We start from the raw sequence: 18,924 nt of genomic DNA, 5'->3' as shown, positions 1-18,924 counted from the left end.
GTACCTATTACTATTTGAAATGCCAAACGTGACTTAGAAAGCCGAACGAATTTTGAAAATATAAACAAACATTGGAACCGGAACGAGAAATACAATGGCTGACTGCCGACCATGGAGACTGTATACCTTGGGCATAGTTGTATAAACGATATAGATGAGATACAACTTCATGAAAATGAAATTTTTTGTAGCCTCAACGGATTCTCATCACTGACCAGCGTCTGCTGTTGAGTGCTGCCAACTTGTGATAGCTGAGGACAACTATTGGAATAAATGCCACCGTCACAGCTGTAATATTTTACCCTTATTTGTTTGTGAAATCATCATTGTGAAATGATTTTATTTCTTTCTCAGATCTGCAGTCTTTTATGCCGGCTATTTGCGATTATATTTTAAATTATTCATTAAAAATCCGGTTAAGTTTTTCCTCGGTTCACTTATTTACCTAACACACCCCTACATTAGAATATATCTTCGCTTTTATTATTCTGGCTATATAGTCTAAACACACTCAATGTTACTATAGTCTTTGATTTCTTAAGGTCCAATATGTCATATATTTATTCACATATTAAGCAAACTTTAATTTTCATTCTAGTATTTAGACGATATTTGAAGTGTATATCGTTATCGTCATCTGTTTAGTCTTTTGCTGAGTTGTCCATTTCCAACTAACTACCTTATATTTGGTAGCTAATTATTACCGCTTAACTATATAATACCTTCACTCAAGAGGGATTTGAAAATTTGGTCTCTCAGCTTTATTGTCACAATTTAAATTAAACGGCTTATAAACCTTGAATGGCTGTATTATCTAAAGTAAGATTAGGTTATGAACTAAGACCATTTACTTATTGCAGTCATGATTATTTTAGACGGATCTTAGTGGCAGTTGGAAAAAAAGTAGAAAAACGATGGGAATATGCGATTCGTAGAACATCAATTTTGATTGGCACCCCCTCAATTATTTACTAAGATAATCGAACCAATCTTATGGCGCGAAAAAATTGACGCTTGCAAATCATGAACTGTCAGAAACCATGAAATCAATGGACAATTAAAAAATTATTAAATTCGCAGCAGTGAAAAATATACAAAAATAAAAATTCAATTCACCTGGAGTTTAGGACATGGGAGAGCCTAGTAAAGGTTAACAATAAATGCAAAGTGCATTATTGGCCACATTCGTGAATACCTCGTAAAGAAATGTGGAGAACTCGTTTTACGGAAATCGACTAAATTGTGTGAATTCAAAGCCATTAATGCTTATTTCTTTTAAGAATAATCGGTTATTTGGTTTACCTTCGCAAAAAGATAGAACCAAGGAAATGGCAGACGGATGCGGTTAATGTAAGAACTTTATTGATTGTGAGGTTGGTGGAATACACTTATGGATGACAGAGAAAAGATATATGTATTTACATATATATATATAGAGACCACTCTTTGTACTCAATCGTAGAGAGGACCGGCAGTGCTCCGACCGACACGAAATCATAGGCTCGACTCAACTCGCAGCTAGCATGCATGCCATATGTAAGAAAAAACATATAATGGTGGCGCTACTGTCGCTCTCCCTGATTGCCAACTTATACATTTTAGACAAATGTACTTTTATCCTCTTTTTTTCCTTAACTCCTAAATATATGTTTCCCTTTTACCTCTGTAATAGTCATACGTACAGGCTATTTTAATAATTTCTACTGACCTTAAGGCTCTCAATGCAAATTGCACTTATTAACTCGACTTCTGAATAAATTAATTCATCTTATTATACGTTTATTAGTTTAGAGTTAAAAAAAAGAACATTAGCGCAAACGTATGCGAATAGATTTTGAACTCGATGGCTACGTGAGTACTGTTCAATGTTAGATACGTAAAAAATGGTAAGAGGATCAATCATATTTGAAAGAGATAGATCTGGTAATAATTGCAAAAGGTAATATTCCTAAAAATTGTTGGATAAAAAGTCTAATAATTTGAATATTACTAGAGTTAAATAAAAGAATTAGAGTAATTAAATTTGGAACAGAAACCGGAATGCTGACTTGAACACGTAATATAGTGTATTATCTAACTAGTGTGGGAAAGTAGATTCGCGTGTGGTTTATCCAAGCGAAGCGAGGTGAAAAGGCACATAAGGCGAACACATTACGTACGGTGGTCTTTAAGACAATGTGTGTAAAGCACGAATTTGAGGGCATGTATTTTCTTCGATGAGCATGCGGCAAAGTCGTAGTTCTCGAACTGCATGATTGTCCTCTCTGTTTGATAATATATAAATACTTTGTCTTATGAAATCTATAACTCGTTCAAGGAAATATTAATCTTGTCAAAAATTATTATAACTCCCCACGAGTAGTCATTATTATCCATTTTATTTGGACGATTCGAGCGTTTTTTATACGCTTCTCTTCAGCTATAAATAACAATAAAAATATCTTTACACCATTTTAATACACATTCTTAACACAAAACTTAAAGCCTACTGAAATTCATCCGTGGTAGGCTTTTCACCATTCGATTGGTAAAAGACATAAAATTACTGTAGTTTTAAATTAGATTCTTGCGGAAAGTTTGATAAAACGAGAAGGCGAAACAATTGAATACTTCTAATTCATTGATACAGTCATGTTTAGTATATGTTTAAGTATAAAATTAAGGTAATTTCATAGGTACGAAGGATATTACAAATCATGTTATTGCTAATTCATAATTATATTATGTAAAGAAAAGATCCATTAAAATAAATAAATCAGTTGTTTAATCAATCAACGTTTGTTTCCGCGGAGACGAAGCAAAAATTATAAATAATATGTGAATGTTGCTATGGAACTGGATGTTTTCGTAATGGAATCAAACTATTTTAAAATTCGAGGCGATTCACCGCCAGGCCCTTTTCACTTGTAAACAGTGGTTGGAAACATCGTGGAATTTCTAATCGTTTTAAATAAAATAAAAGTGTGGTTTGCGTTCATTAGTAATTCTTTCTAAAATTAAATTACGTTTGTTGAAAGGGACAAAACTTATACATGGAAATTTATAATTCCATCTGCAACCGTTCACCTAAATTATCCAATATCGTTAATATCGTTTTACGAATGTACAAGGATTTTGGTTTTTTCTCAAACACTGATATAAGTAATATTTTAAATATGTTTTATTTCTTATTCAATTTTCGGGACACCAACTTATAAACCAAACCGAATCATTCACATTGAAGTTGTTATTTGTTATCGATCAACTATAATATTATAGCGGCAAATTCATGCCAGAGGATGGAGTTGCTTGTCGAATAGTATGGCGCGCTGCTGCTGTTTCAGCGTAACATATACGACTTACTAGTGCCGCTCTTGATCTTGACTATACATTCGTCTTGTTTTTGCTGATAATACCCGACTTTATTTTTGACGGAAATCAACGACTGATCAAATGAACTGAATGGATATATATTGACGTCAATTTCCTTGAAGGTACAAATTACTTATAATATAGTTGAAAACGTGTTTAAAAATCATTCGAGATTGAATTTGCGCTAAACAAACTAGATTAGGAAAAAACTAACAAGTGAACATTCATAAAATTCATAATCTACTTGATTACATAATAATAATCACTTTGAATTTACATAAATTAATATTGTATTCAATATTAACTCAAAATTGTGAGTAATCTCAACCTTATTGAAATAAATTTAAAAATAGATCATTTAACGTAAAGATTTATGCAAGTCACAACGTGTAATCAATGAGATTATGATAATTAGTGAATGTACCTACGAATTAGATTCTCACATTTAACAATAAAAACTTTATTGTTTCCAGATTTCTACAGCATATCATTCAGACGACAATGATAGTTTAAATAATAAGTTATAATGTGCATTTTAGCTTTACTATTCAAATTGTAGGTATATGTAACATACCAGTTAATCGAAAATATATTAATAGTAAAAGAAATGCGTCTTTTAAAAAGCCAAAATAATTTTTGTAAGAAAGTTTTTCGAACGAAATCATCATTAAGTTAAAGTAAAGAAATAATTCTTTGAAGGTATCAAAACGTCTTAGTAACTTGTCGAATCGAGCGTCGCATTAATGCGTTCGCTTGCCAAGGAGTTGGAATTAGAAATTCCAATGAATTTGTTATCTGAAAAGTCAAACGTCATCCGAGTTAAAAATTGGAATGCTTCAATAAGATTGTCTTTTCTAACATATCGGATTCGTGTGCCAATAATCGGGAATTCCAGTTCCACGATTATAAGCAATCAATTAGCTGTCTCCTCGGTTGTCGGCCCTCGTTCGTCAATAGCAAACCACTTAAAATATGGAGTTATATTTGGAATCGACGTCTTCAAAGCACATGTGACATATTTTCCAGAATATGATGTTCAAGCTGTATATTTCAGCTTGTCAATAAGTGTGTACTACCATGTATTATCGTCAAAGCTGAAAGTATATATTTAATTCATCGAACTGATAAAATTGATGAATAATGAATGATACATGCTTTGTCAGAAGTACCTTTTTTCAGTACGGGATTACCTGATCCCGAACCGCTAGCTAAATTTTGATTGTTGTGGCATTTCTGCAAAGAATCTCATTGAAAATTAATTATAAATGAAAATAAAGGGTTTTCAATTGATAAAGGAACCATAACATGATTAATATAAAGGACCTTATTACTACCTTGTGAAATTGAGTTGCTGAATGATATGCTGTTGATGACTGGAGTGATTTCGGAAAGGTTAATGTAATTATTCGCTGCTTCTGCCGGCTGCACGGTTGTCTGAATCGATCTCTTGTATTTCAATATGCTCCTTTGGTGTAGTCAGCAATTTCTCAAATTGATAAACTTTAATAAGAGTTGAGATAACTACTGCAAAAGCTACTACGGCTGATATTAACACGAAATAAGTTAGTATATACAGCAAACCGAAATAATTCACTCCAGCTATCGTTGATCAAATAAAAATAATTCAATTATTATCAGTTATGGCATAGTAAGCAATTTTTAATGAATGTAATCGATGCTTACCAGGCTCATTTTGATTAGCAAAGTGGGCGTCGTTACAAAAATCTCCTAGACAGCATTCATAATCATCATTCAGATGTGTTGCGTTACCACAAATTTGGTCGTTTACTTGTAATGAAGTGATGCATCCGCGCGAAAAATTAACTGTGTCCTCAATTTTCTTTATGGCTGATTTGAAGCACTGTAATTTCGCAAGAATTTGTTGTAAGTTTTCAAATTCGAGATATAAGTGATTTGAGATATGAGTTGATTGAGAACTTTTACTTACATTAAATGTAGTATTGCAATATGGCAAATGCGTTAGTGGTTTCGTGCACGAATCACCTTCACACAGATAACAATAATGATACGTATTTTGCATCGTGATTTTTCTTCTGCGTACACAGAGAGATTCTAATTTCAATCCTAAATCAAACAGTACATTTAACATTAGAACATGATATTGCTAATGCGGTGATATTCATGAATTTAACAAAGTGTTGTAGATACTTTTAAGCTAGAAGAACCTTCACAAATTCTGTGACTGCTAATGTCAATATCTCAGTCGAAAATTACAACAAACTATTCACTATACTAATATCGGGCCAGTGACAGCACTGATACGTAGATTGAACGAGAATGAGATAGATTTGTTAGAATGAACAGTAACTTGACTACAAGTTGTATGTTTCTGGATTATAGAAGGATTTAACAAGCTTATATACTATCCACTAAATGAACTTTGGATATATTACATCTCACGGATAATATACTTAAGTTTCGATTGGAATTAAAGTCTTTTGGGAGCCTACTGAAAATTTTGTTTATCCCGTTTAATAATTTGTATTGTCAGCCGTATCTGTAAATACATGTTATTTAGTTATACATTTATTAACATTCATTATACAATTATTAAGACTGAGGTCAAATAAGCATAATATCGCTGATAAATATAAGTAAAATTCTGTAATACAATTTTAGGAAAACTTCGTAAATCTAATATAAATAAAACCTTAAATATAACATTTACTTTAACATAATGTGACTATCATTGTATATCTTTCTACATTAAGCAATTCATAAAAGTTTGAGAAATTATTAGGTCATTATAAAATGTTTAATGGTTATACTTCCGAAAAATCTAATTTTTTAAATATATGAAAACTGAAAAAAACTTGATAAGAAATATAATATTCAACTATGTCTACGTGGCTTTCTACTTTATACTATCTTTCACTTGTAGAAAAAGCCTTATGTACCTCTAATTTGAATTGTTTTCAATGATAAGATAATATTGATAAAAACGTGGATATTGGTGCTTCAAACGGCAACATCAAAAATAATTTTCAAGGAACTCATTTCCTTTTTGAGAAATATCACAGGCCTTAAAGCTTGAAAAATATTGATATCTGATAAGTTGATTTTACAAAATGCTTTTCATCGCCACTTTCGCAGTAGCCTTTTCCTAAATTAAACTCATAGTTCGAAAATATCTCTTGAATATTCAGTCTGTAGCGATTATGACCAGTTTCTGTGTATCTTGACAAAATCGATATCAACTGCCGAATATCAATCAAAACAATGTGTAATGTCGATAATTACAACAATTCTAAAATCATATAATTGGTTCCACACACACACACACACACACACACACACACACACACACACACACACACACACACACACACACACACACACACACACACACACACACACACACACACACACACACACACACACACACACACACACACACACACACACACACACACACACACACACACACACACACACACACACACACACACACACACACACACACACACACACACACACACACACACACACACACACACACACACACACACACACACACACACACACACACACACACACACACACACACACACACACACACACACACACACACACACACACACACACACACACACACACACACACACACACACACACACACACACACACACACACACACACACACACACACACACACACACACACACACACACACACACACACACACACACACACACACACACACACACACACACACACACACACACACACACACACACACACACACACACACACACACACACACACACACACACACACACACACACACACACACACACACACACACACACACACACACACACACACACACACACACACACACACACACACACACACACACACACACACACACACACACACACACACACACACACACACACACACACACACACACACACACACACACACACACACACACACACACACACACACACACACACACACACACATATGTATAATAGAAGTAAATCCGAGCAAAAAGTCATGAAAAATACTCAAAATAATTGCACGAGTTCACGAAGATAGATATAAAAACTTAATGTGTCTCAGTTAATTATATTGTTGTACACGTTAACCCAAACGGGAATTTAGCTTTGTGTAAAAACGACTAAATAAACTTAGAACTACTGATTTCGTATCAAACAGAATGAGATTTCTCGTCTTATGACTGGCTTTTCCTATGATAAGATCATTGTTATTATTGACAACGGTACTTTATAGTATTACGATAATTAGTTTGGTCACTTTGATACTCCGCATCTAGATCGGTCGCCGGTCAACCAAATATTATTTAATGTATAATGTTATTGCTAGAGAGAGTATTTTGGTAGAGAAAATAACGCCGCTGGAGAATTTTGTTAGGCAGCATTTTATTTTATGTTAGCTGAGGTTATCCCACTATTACAAACAAGTCACACGTGTCAGACTATCATGTTTATAACAGTTATGTGCAAAAATAAGAAAGTTGAAGTGCTAGATCATGTGTTAGAATAAAAAATGCTCTTGTATCGTTAATTTCTGTTAAGCTTATCATACATTAGATATTTTGTAAAGGCTCATCTCCTTTACTGACTAATGAAAGTATGCAATGTTGAAAGATTAAATAGTATATTCTGTACAGGTGATCGCAGATAATATTGGGGTTAAGGACTCGTGATCCCTATTACATACTTAATTAGCATGTCTTTGCGCGATGGGCTCTGTAGTCAAATTGTCATATAGTATAAGTCAAGTCATTCGATTTCTGCCTCTATGTTCACTGATGCGCTGAACAAGATAGATTCGACATGTTTACTTATGCTTTTTACATTTATATACGTTTAAGTTTTTTCAATACAAATTAGATCTTTAACATTTGAATGTTGGTGGTCATTCTATTCAAAATGTAATGGTTCAATTCCGCGTTTTATTTTTCATGATAATTTTATACAAAGTTGTAAGCTATATTATTATCGCGGCAAAAAGGATTTTTTGAATACAGAAATCCTCTACATTATTAATTCTATTTGCGCTTCTATAAACTAATCATTTTCATTATTACAGATTCATTGTGCAATTAAAAGCTGGTATTACTCAGGAATTTCATCGAAAATAAGAGGTAGAATATTCTTGATCTAGTAAACAAGAATTATTATCTTAAATTACTAAGCATTTGACATTTACATAATACATAATTGAAAACTTGCGATCAAGCTTTCAAACATCGATTCAAACAGTAATTTTCTATTTTATGTGATATAATCAATTGGATAAATAAAATTGGTCGTTTGTTTACAATAGATTGTCGTCCACTGCATCGATAATCTTAAAACTTTTTTTGCTATCATGCAAGGATGATGTTACCAGCAGAACAGAATTATTTTCCCATCCAGTATAGCACGACAAAATTTATAATCTCATCTGCAACCGTTCAAAAAATTATCTAGACCATGTCGTTGATATCAATTTATAAATATACGAAGATTTCAGCTTATTTTTAAACAATGATAAAATTAATATTTTGAATATGTTTTATGCCTATTTTTGAAGATCGGCAAGTTTTAACGATAATTTATTTGTTCGTGTTAAACTATGAATCAAACTGAATCATTCAGATTGAAGCGAAAATCAAAAGATGGATCAAATGAACTGAGATATATATTGACATAAATTTCCTTCAAGGTATAAATTACTTATTGCGACGCGTAACAACGGTAATTTAGGTAATATAGTTGAAAACGTGTTTAAGAAACATCGTGACTAAATTCGCGCTTTGCAAACTAAATTAAAAAAAGAAAATAACAAATAAAATTTGGTAAAGTTCAAAATTTATATAATTATATAATTATAATCACTTTAAATTCAAAAAATTAATATTGAAATTAACGTTAATTTACAATTATAGGTAATCAAACCCTTATCGAAATGAATTATAAAATAGATCACCTAACGCAAAGATTTATACAAGTCGCAATGTGTAATTAATGAGATTTTGATAATTAGTGAATGAATCTACGAGTTAGATTCTTATATTTAACAATAAAAGCTTTATTATTTCCAGATTTCTACAAAATATTCTACATTATTTAGACGACAATGATAGTTCAAATAATAAATTGGAATATGTACTTCGGTTTTACAACATTTAAATTGTAGATATGTTGTAACATACCAGTTAATCGAAAAAACATTCATTGTTAATCTTATACAAAAATCGTTTCAAGTCAAAAATAATTTTCGTAAAAATGTTTTTCGAATGAAATCATCATTAAATCAAAGTAAATGATTAATTCTGTGAAAGTATCAAAAGCGTCTTCTTAACTTGTTGGATCGGCTAGTGCACTGAAGTGTTCGTTTGCCGAGGGACTTAAATTAGAAACCCCAATGAATTCATTTTCTGAAAAGTCAAAAGTTGGAAATTGGAATGCTACAATAAGATTGTCTTTTCCAACATATCGGATCCGTGTGCCAATGATCGGGAATTCCAGACCGGCGATTATAGGCAATCAATTATCCTCGTTCGTCAATTGCGAGCCGCTTAGAAGATGTTATATTTTGAATCAACGTCTTCAAAGCACATGCGACATATTTTCCAGAATAAGAAGTTCAAGCTGCAGATTTCAGCTTGTCAATAAGTCTATAAATACTAAATGTTATCGTCAAAGCTGAAAGTACATTATTAATTTATTGAATTGATAAAATTAATGAATAATGAATGATACATGCTTCGTCAGAAATACCTTGTTTCAGTACGGGATTACCTGATCCCGAACTGCTCGCCAAACTTTCATCGTTCTGGAATTCCTGGAAAGAATCTTATCGAAAATTAATCATAAATGAAAATAAGGTGTTTTCAGTCGACGAACGAACGTTACTAATGTAAATTATGTTAGCTGAGCTATTCTGTCGTTGACAGTTCGCAGCGATAGCGAAATGACAATATCAAGCTCCCTCTAAGGGATGACATGGGCGCGACCGTTCATTAGCGGCATATCTCCCATCGCTATCACTTCTACAGCTCTTCGCTGCCTGCGTATATTCCTGTGGCGGTGACTCAAAATGCATATTCTTATAAGACCGGCGATGATGCATAACCACAATATAAGGACTATTGTTGTAAATGCATAAAATACCCAAATGTTCCCCGTGGCAGCTATCACTTCATCGAACACTGATCAAATAACAGTTATTCAATTATTATCAGCTATAGTATAGTATTAGTTTTAAAAAATGAAAAAATCAATGTTTACATGGTTCCATTACAGGAAGATTTTCGGTGTTGCAGAATTCTTCTGCACAACAACTGTAAACGCTTTCGGTATCATTTGCTTGCGTTACGTTACTACAAATACGTTGGTTATCTTCCAGCGTAGCAACGCATCCACGAGAATATAGCGTATTGTTTTTATATTCTCGTAGCAAAGACTTCCAGCACTGAAATTTCGAAACATTTGTTATGTATTTGCAAATTTCAGATACAAATATTAGTGAATCAAAGGATTGAGAGCTTCTACTTACATTAATTGTAGTATTGCAAATTGACATTTGTATGTCTGGTACTTCGCACCCATCTTTGTCACACTCATAACAGCTAAACGTAGGTTGCGTCATAATTTCGCTTTGCATATACAGAATGAACTATTATAACGGATTAATTTGAGATAATAATTTTAATCCTAAATGGAAAAGTTATATAAAATTAGAATGTGATGTTATTAGCGCGACATGAATTTCACAAATCGTTTTAGATACTTTTAGCTAGAAGAATCTTGGCAAATCCTATATCGCTAGGATTGAAGTATTTTTTTCTCATTTAAAAATGATAGTAAATTATTAACTAAGTTAATGCTTGACACACGACAGCATTGCCACGCAAATGGAACGAGAATGAGGTAGATTTGGCAGGTAGAGCCGCAGCATAACTGTAAGATGTACGATTTCGAATTATAATAGGGCTTAAGAAGTTTAAATATATACGACCCGCTAAACAAGATTTCGATGTATACATCCGATCAATGATATGAGTTTCAACTACAAAATGCGTTGTAAGCCTACTAAAAATGAAAATATTGTTTATTTCGTTGATGAATTTGTATAGTCAGTTATACCTGTAAATCTATCTATATATTGGAATATATTTATTAACATTTATGTTTACTTAGACTACAGAGAGCAATTAAATGTAATAATACAAATGAATAAACGCATAAGTAAACGACAGTAATAAGATGATGTTTCCAGTTGATTCGACTGTATGATTACTTTTTCATCCAATGGCATTAAAACACTGATGTACAGAAATATATACTCGTAATTCTATCTGCAACCGTCCTGCCATATTATCCGGACAACGTTGTTGATATTGCTCTTAGAATGCATAGGGATTTCAATTTATTCTTAAATACTGATGTAAATAATATTTTGACTCCATTTTATTCCTTTATTTAATGTTCGCCACATTTTAATAATAATTTGTTCATCCACATGAAATGATAGACCGGGCAGATGGTCAAAGCTCAATATTTTCCATTGATATACGATACTATTATGATTTAATTTAACGAATGGATAAATCTCCTAAGGATATCTCATGTGAAATTTATGTATTTTTGTGAAACTATCTTAAAATTATTAATCAACATATGTAGTGGTATGAAAGTTTGTATGTTTTTGATCGGAAGATGTATCATTGTCATTATGAAAATAACCATGGAAAAAAAAATTTTGACTTGATTTCGTCGTTTTTTTTTATTAGAAGAAAAAACACTTTTCTCCATTGCATGATTGATGTAATTTTTTTCACTATGACAGAAGAGTCTGTCTGTTTTGAGCATCTTAATCGTTGAAGTAACATTTATTTCTGCTAGGAATCATCCAACATGATGAAATTAAAGAACACCAAAATTACACTCAAAAGCTATGAGAGAATATGCCCACACCTAAAACTATTGCGGCGACGGAACGGAGGTTACGCGAGACAAACAGGATGACCGTGCGAAATCCTGACGGTGGACGTGCAAGAGAGCTACGCGATGCACTTCACGATCCGGTAGTCGAAGCTTTTGACCAAGACCCAACCAACAGCTTGCGCAACGTTGCCCGTGAAATGCGGGACAATTTTGACATGAGATGCTCGTACAGTTCGGCACAGCAGATCATGAAAGACGACGGACAACATCCTTATCATTATAAACGCGTTCAGGAACTTGGTAAATTTTGATGCTAATTATTTAAAATATAAATTCATATCATTTTGATCCCACAAATCAATATTTTTAATTAAATTATTCAAATCTTAAATAAATATATTTATTTTTTAAATTAAATAATTTATAAGGATCCATAATATTGATATAATTAAATATTTAAAAATATTATTTCTTTTGCTATATTTTATTGAAGAAATCAAATTACTATGGTAAATTGAAGAAAATAAATGAACACAACATGATGCTCTTATTGAATTATCGCACTTTCACACGTGCGCATTTGCACTCACATTCACCAAACACATGCACGCTCATACGCACACGCACAGACACATATACATATGCTATATTGTTAGTGCTCCGTTTACGCACATTTAAATATAATTAAAATTGATGGCGATGCTCAACGACGCGTAGCCTACAGTCGATGGCTATTGAGTGAAATTGAAATCGTTGAGGGTATCTTGGATCGAATTTTATAGACGGATGAGTCCACTTATGGATGACTTGGAATATTTAACTAGCATAATGAACATATGTGGAATTATGAAAATCCTAATTTGATCAGAGAAGCTATATCGCTTTATAACCCATTAAACCATTAACGGGACCAGCCAGTGTTGTATAAGAAAAATTTAAAGTTAACTTTATTTGTGTATAAAAATCGTTATAATGACAATATCATCATGAAATTTATGGTATTTAGTTCTGAAGCGTCCAGTATAATCTTCCATTTTCGTTAATCGTTGTTGAGGTAAGGAAGAGTATGTATTAGTCGTGATTGGTTTAAACGGACTTATATTTTATTTAAAGTTTGAAGAAAACAACTGAGGAACTTAAATTAAACACAACCACGAGCTTAAACTAAAATACTAAAATAATTCAAACAAAGAAATATAGTAAATTGACCTAAGATAACAAATTCAAAATTAACATCACCACTGAGGACGGGAAAATCACTATAGTGGCTCGACCATCGATCACCACTTCATATATGAGTATTCTCCGATATTTGATACACATGTGCGTTTTTTATAGAAAATACTGAGCATTAAAAATTCCAAGTCCCCGTCCTCTAAAGGTTAAAAGAGATAATTTTCTCTGCTCCAACTTGAACAAAATAATTTTGTTAATGGAATCTTTCAACTAGCTTTCAACATCGCTTCACCGTAAATATTTGGACAGGATTGATCGGCAACAGAATAATTGGTCCGTAAGAGCTACCGCAACCTTTGAATGGGGAAAATTATTTACATTTCCTTCAAAATAATCTCCCGGGTTTACTGAACGATCACTTGACGCAAAAGCAGTAGAACAACACGATTTTCATTCATGACGGAGCACCAGCACATTTTGCTGTGAATGTCCGAAATTATCTCGATCAGGTAAAATTCATATAATACACGAACACATACGGGAAAGTTGTAGAAAAGTCATAGGAAAAGTCTTAAAAACACTATACGTATCAAATTCACAGAATAGTAGGAAAATAATTGAAAAATCAATTTAAATAAATAATGCTCAATAAAATAAATAATAACAATTTTTATATCTTGTTAAATAAAACTTGACAGAACAAAAAAATAAACAAACAAACAAATATGTAACAAAACATTTATTTTTTCATTTTCCGCGTATTGTCGCGTAATCTTGTCAGCACAAGCCTACTATGAGTTACTATGCGACTGTTGTTTATCGTCACAGCAACGAAAAGTACAAAACTTCTGGCGGCGTGTGCGACCGACCGCTCTCTTCGTTTGACAACCTTTGTAACCCGCAGACGTTCTAGTGCAATTAATTGTGAATAAATGTCAATTCCTAAAAGAAAAAATTTAAAGCTTTAATTTTTAACAGCCTCGTTTTTACAATCTCTTAAATTATCGCGTTGTACAACAGTTCGAATGCACACAGACTACGCTTTCCCACATCCGATATAGACTTGCCGTGCATCTGCATCGACGGATCAATTTCACGTCTGTAACATTTAAAAGCAAACGTTACTTACTTTGTGGAAGAATCGGGTCTGCGCTCTGTTTGTTCCTCGGCTAGCCAGTCGGAAGGAATCGCTTGTAACTCGAGATGCTCGATGGATACGGTGACAAGAGAAACACACACGCACACGGTAGTGCAGTCGGTTGGAAATTCATCGCTGCCCCTATTCTCAATTTTTCAACGGCAATCGGAAAAACAGATCCGATTTGATGCTTTTATTCGACGAGAAATGAACGACGCGAAGGCCCATGTCCGAGAGTACCACGCAAAGAAAAAGGGAATTGGAGCGAAAGGCGTCGCGCGAAATAAACGATTGGGAACAGAACGCGAAGCAGAGACTGGTCCCCGGCGGGGTGCAAAAATAATCAAGCGTGTAGTGTGCATTACATTCGGGCCTCCGCGCGCTTCGCCCCGATAACTCGCTCATCGAATATACGGCAGCTGGGCAGCGGTCTCCAGATCTCATTGCTGCTCGCGCGCCGCGGTCAGCCTGCAAAATAGCTTCCGCGAAACCGTGTGGCCCGTCGATACGCGACGTCATTTTATGCTTGGCTCGTCGGCTCCCGCATTAAAACGTGACAACGCGACACGTCTAATACGAATTGCGCGCGGCAAAAGGGAAAAGAAATCCTGCTGCGAGATCGAGACGTAAGAAGCTGGCTGCTATCGAGCCTCACAAAAGTTCACTCGCATTTGCTGCCGTTCTCAAGGTGGCGGCAAGCGCGTCCAGTGATCATCATCGCTTTCAAGTTTGACGATTTACTTTTATAAACGATCCTTGATAAGTTGACGAGCGTGAACTAGTTTTTATTATTCCAGTACAATTCTCAAGATTTTTTACCTTCATTTGAATTAAATAGTGCGGCAAATCGACCTTGTATCATTTGTGTTTTTTATCGTTCGCTCGTTTTCACATTACAGTTAAATGCGATGTGCCTCTAAATATTCATGCGCACCGTAAATTATACATTATAGCTCGAACTACTGGCTCTATGTATCTGTTTCTTTGTTCCCACGCAACTAAAACGCAAAAAGATTAGAACACGCTTAACTAACGCAACAGGGATGGAAAAGCACGCAACACAATCGCTCAAACTCAGGGAGCATTCCAGCTGTCTCGTCAAACAAAATACCCTGAAGACCCCCACCGGAGTGATTGACTCCATCGGCTCTCTCTCTCTCTCTCTCTATAAGGAGGCTACCTGAAACTCGGGCTCACACGCATCAGCCACGCCCTCGCACCCCTTATAGCCGTCCTCCTCTCTCTTGCTCACAAGCTCTATAGCCTACCGAACCAAGGTTAGCCTTGCAGCCTCCCTTTCCGTGGGTGACCCTACCAAACCCAGAAACTATACCACTTGTGAGGTCTAACAGACTCCAAGAATTATTCCTGGAGCTGGGGGCTTGACGGCCACGAGATCCTTTGCACCTTGTTCTCGTTTTCGAACTGAGCCGAGAGCAAGGAGAGAGATGAAAATAAAAAAGACCAACAAATGAGACGGGCAACGCCCGACCCAGGGACGACCAGGGACCTCTCGGAAAATAGAGCAGTAAAAAAGAAAACTATTGTACCCCCATTTTGGTCGTTACAACAACCCGGGCTTCCTTCTTACGTGAACTTTGCCATATCGAGACACGACAAGTGAACACACTTTCAACGTTCGGAACACTGATATTTTTTCCGAAAAAATTTATACAAGACTTATACATATCTCATTCAGATCTTAAACAATAGTTGTACAAATATTGTACAAATTTATTGAATTTTTTCATTTAAAAAAAAATTATTCTGATTGTAATTCTACAATAATTGACGGTTTTATGCTTGTGCAGATGATCAAGGTTAATTGATATATACGTAGTATAACGTATTACAAAAATTGTCCGTCAACCCAGGAATTATAGAACTGAATGTGTTACCGCACTGATTAATTTCTTGTATAATCACCACTCACAGCAATTTTGCTTGCGAGTTACAAGAAACTATATGAAATCAACAGACTATTTTCAAATACGCCATCTATCTAAGCATCAATGAACTAATCAAGTCAAATCGTTAAATTCGATTCTGAGATTAGTTCATAAATAAACTGTGTAGTATGCGTGTCATAGATATGTTAGTGACCTTTATTTGACCTCTAGGGTTGTCCTTAACCTTGGACCTCAATACATATTTGAATGTAAATTTTCCGTTCTTTCAATTACCGCTATGAAAAAGAGGGGTTTCCATTTGAAAAAAAGTTGACATTGAAATAACCTTGAAGGTCACGTTCAAGGTCAAATCCAAGATCACCATTGAATTCTTTGCAAAAATTTACGAAAGACCTGACCCTAAACTTTTTCAAAAATACCTTACCTGAAAAAATACAGGACCGTTTCGGTACTTTTGTTACACCCTGTATATGTTTTCATTTATTTAAAAAATCTGGTTTTATTTTTAAATCTGGTTTTATTTTTGTAACTAAAAACAATCCTCAATATCTGATATCATCTCCATTCTTGAATCATGTTTAAATAAATTTATTTTACCAGTTCGGTTCGAACAGTCGCGAGAGTAGGACGTGTTTATATAGCTCTCCGATTCGTCACAACTGTTTACCGCTCGCGTCGCGGCTCGACCGCGGCGTGTCTGACTTGTGCATATACACGTAAACTTTAACATACGAAACAGTTTTCTATAACTACAGATAAAATCAATCCAACTTCGATAGGCGCAATGCCTAATAATCAACAAAGTGATAATAGTGCTGAAGGCGTGACAAAACTGCAAAGCCAAAATCACAGCCAACATCCAATGAGAAACTCTACAACAACGTTTTCTAAAATAGTGAGTAATAGTATGTACCCTAAAGAAGAACAAGCAGTTGTTATCGACACTGCAGATGGTATACAGATCAAAGATTACATAAAAGCCATAGCAACCAAAACCGCACCGACCAACATCATTGCTGCATCAAAAATTTCATAAAACAGACTCTGCTGTTACTTAAACAGTGCAAAACTAGTTGAACTTTTGACAAAAGAAGATAACAACTCCATAGATATAAATAACCAACAATTCAAACTCAGACCTTATGTTGCAAGAACCCGACGTGTCATTTTCTCCAACGTTTATCCAAGCATACCGAATGATGTAATAATCTCAGAGTTGACAAACAGAGACATAGCAGTAAAATCAAGCATGAGCTGGATTAGGATTGGGTTCGCGGAAGCGGGCTTCACTCACATTCTAAGCTTTCGAAGGCAGATTTATATCGATCCGGACGATGTAGCGAAACTTCCAAATGAATTTACCACGAAATACAGCGAATATATCCATCACATCTACGTGAGTACTGACAAAATAACTTGCTTCATATGCAACGAAGAAGGTCATACTGCTAGGTATTGCAAAAAATCAGATAAACAACAAAATGATGAATCTAAAAAAAATGCTACAGCACTTAGCCAAGACAATCAAGAATTCCAAACGGCATCCGCAACAGACAACACACAAAAATCACAAGAACAGAGCAAATCAACTAGTGAAATAGGTTCTGATTTAACTAAAACACTCCCGACAACACCATCCCCTACTCAACTCAACGGGCAAGAAGAGTATGACAACATGAACACAGAACAAGGAAGCAAAGTATTCAAAAGACCACTCTCAGTCAGCACATCATCGAGCGATAAGAAAGCGTCTGAAACAGAAGATAAAAGCAAACAGACAATCAAGCCACTTAAAAAGAAAAAGAAAACGGTAAAAAACAAAGTACCACCAGAAAATTTACAGACATTAATTGAGGATGCAGCTAACAATAAAGAAGAAGAGTATAAAAGTGTATACCCTATAACTCCCACTCAACTTTGCTTGTTCCTGACAGATACCTACTCAACGGGATACGCCGAAATCCCATCTATTGCAGAAAAATACACCCCAAACGTAAAAGCGCTCATAGTCATGCTGACAGATGTTCACAAACACATTATCGGTAGATCTATTAAAAGAAGAATAACGAACATAAACAGACACCTTACAGCGCACTGTAATCAACAAGATATGGAAATTGATGATGCTACAACAAGTGAAAGTGAAAGTCAACAAGAAAATGAATAAACAATTACTATCAAAAATGGCTAAAAAAAACAATTTTGTGATAACCAAAATAATGCTACTAATCTACGAGTGCTGTATTGGAACGCCAGAAGTGTTTGCAATAAAAAAGAAGAAATTGCGAAGATAATTCAAGATATAGATGTGTTGGTTTGTGTCGAATCGTGGTTGAAGGACAGTGACCACTTTCTGTACGCCGGCTTCAACACACTCCGTAAAGATAGACAATACTCTATTGGAGGAGGTATAGTTTTTTTA

General features: G+C 34.5%; 2 long non-coding RNA genes across 2 annotated transcripts; both read right to left on the bottom strand.

The window, feature by feature from the left end:
- Nucleotides 1–3,782: 3,782 nt before the first annotated feature.
- Nucleotides 3,783–5,675, bottom strand: LOC131675232 (uncharacterized). The gene is made up of 6 exons (XR_009303021.1): nucleotides 5,521–5,675; nucleotides 5,300–5,436; nucleotides 5,035–5,212; nucleotides 4,686–4,950; nucleotides 4,521–4,584; nucleotides 3,783–4,445 (listed from the first exon to the last, which is right to left on the bottom strand). It is a non-coding gene; the product is annotated as an uncharacterized LOC131675232 (long non-coding RNA).
- A 3,709-nt stretch (nucleotides 5,676–9,384) lies between these two features.
- On the bottom strand, nucleotides 9,385–11,275 carry LOC131675229 (uncharacterized). The gene is made up of 5 exons (XR_009303020.1): nucleotides 11,122–11,275; nucleotides 10,888–11,045; nucleotides 10,620–10,803; nucleotides 10,110–10,540; nucleotides 9,385–10,034 (listed from the first exon to the last, which is right to left on the bottom strand). It is a non-coding gene; the product is annotated as an uncharacterized LOC131675229 (long non-coding RNA).
- Between the last annotated feature and the right edge of the window lie 7,649 nt (nucleotides 11,276–18,924).

This window comes from Phymastichus coffea, unplaced genomic scaffold (genome assembly GCF_024137745.1).
Source record: "Phymastichus coffea isolate CEN01 unplaced genomic scaffold, Cenicafe_Pcof_1.1 PCOF00001, whole genome shotgun sequence".
In the NCBI taxonomy this organism is placed as follows: Eukaryota; Metazoa; Arthropoda; class Insecta; order Hymenoptera; family Eulophidae; genus Phymastichus; species Phymastichus coffea.
The sequence above is the reverse complement of the archived record's forward strand: the minus strand, read 5'-3'. Positions and strand labels throughout refer to the sequence as shown.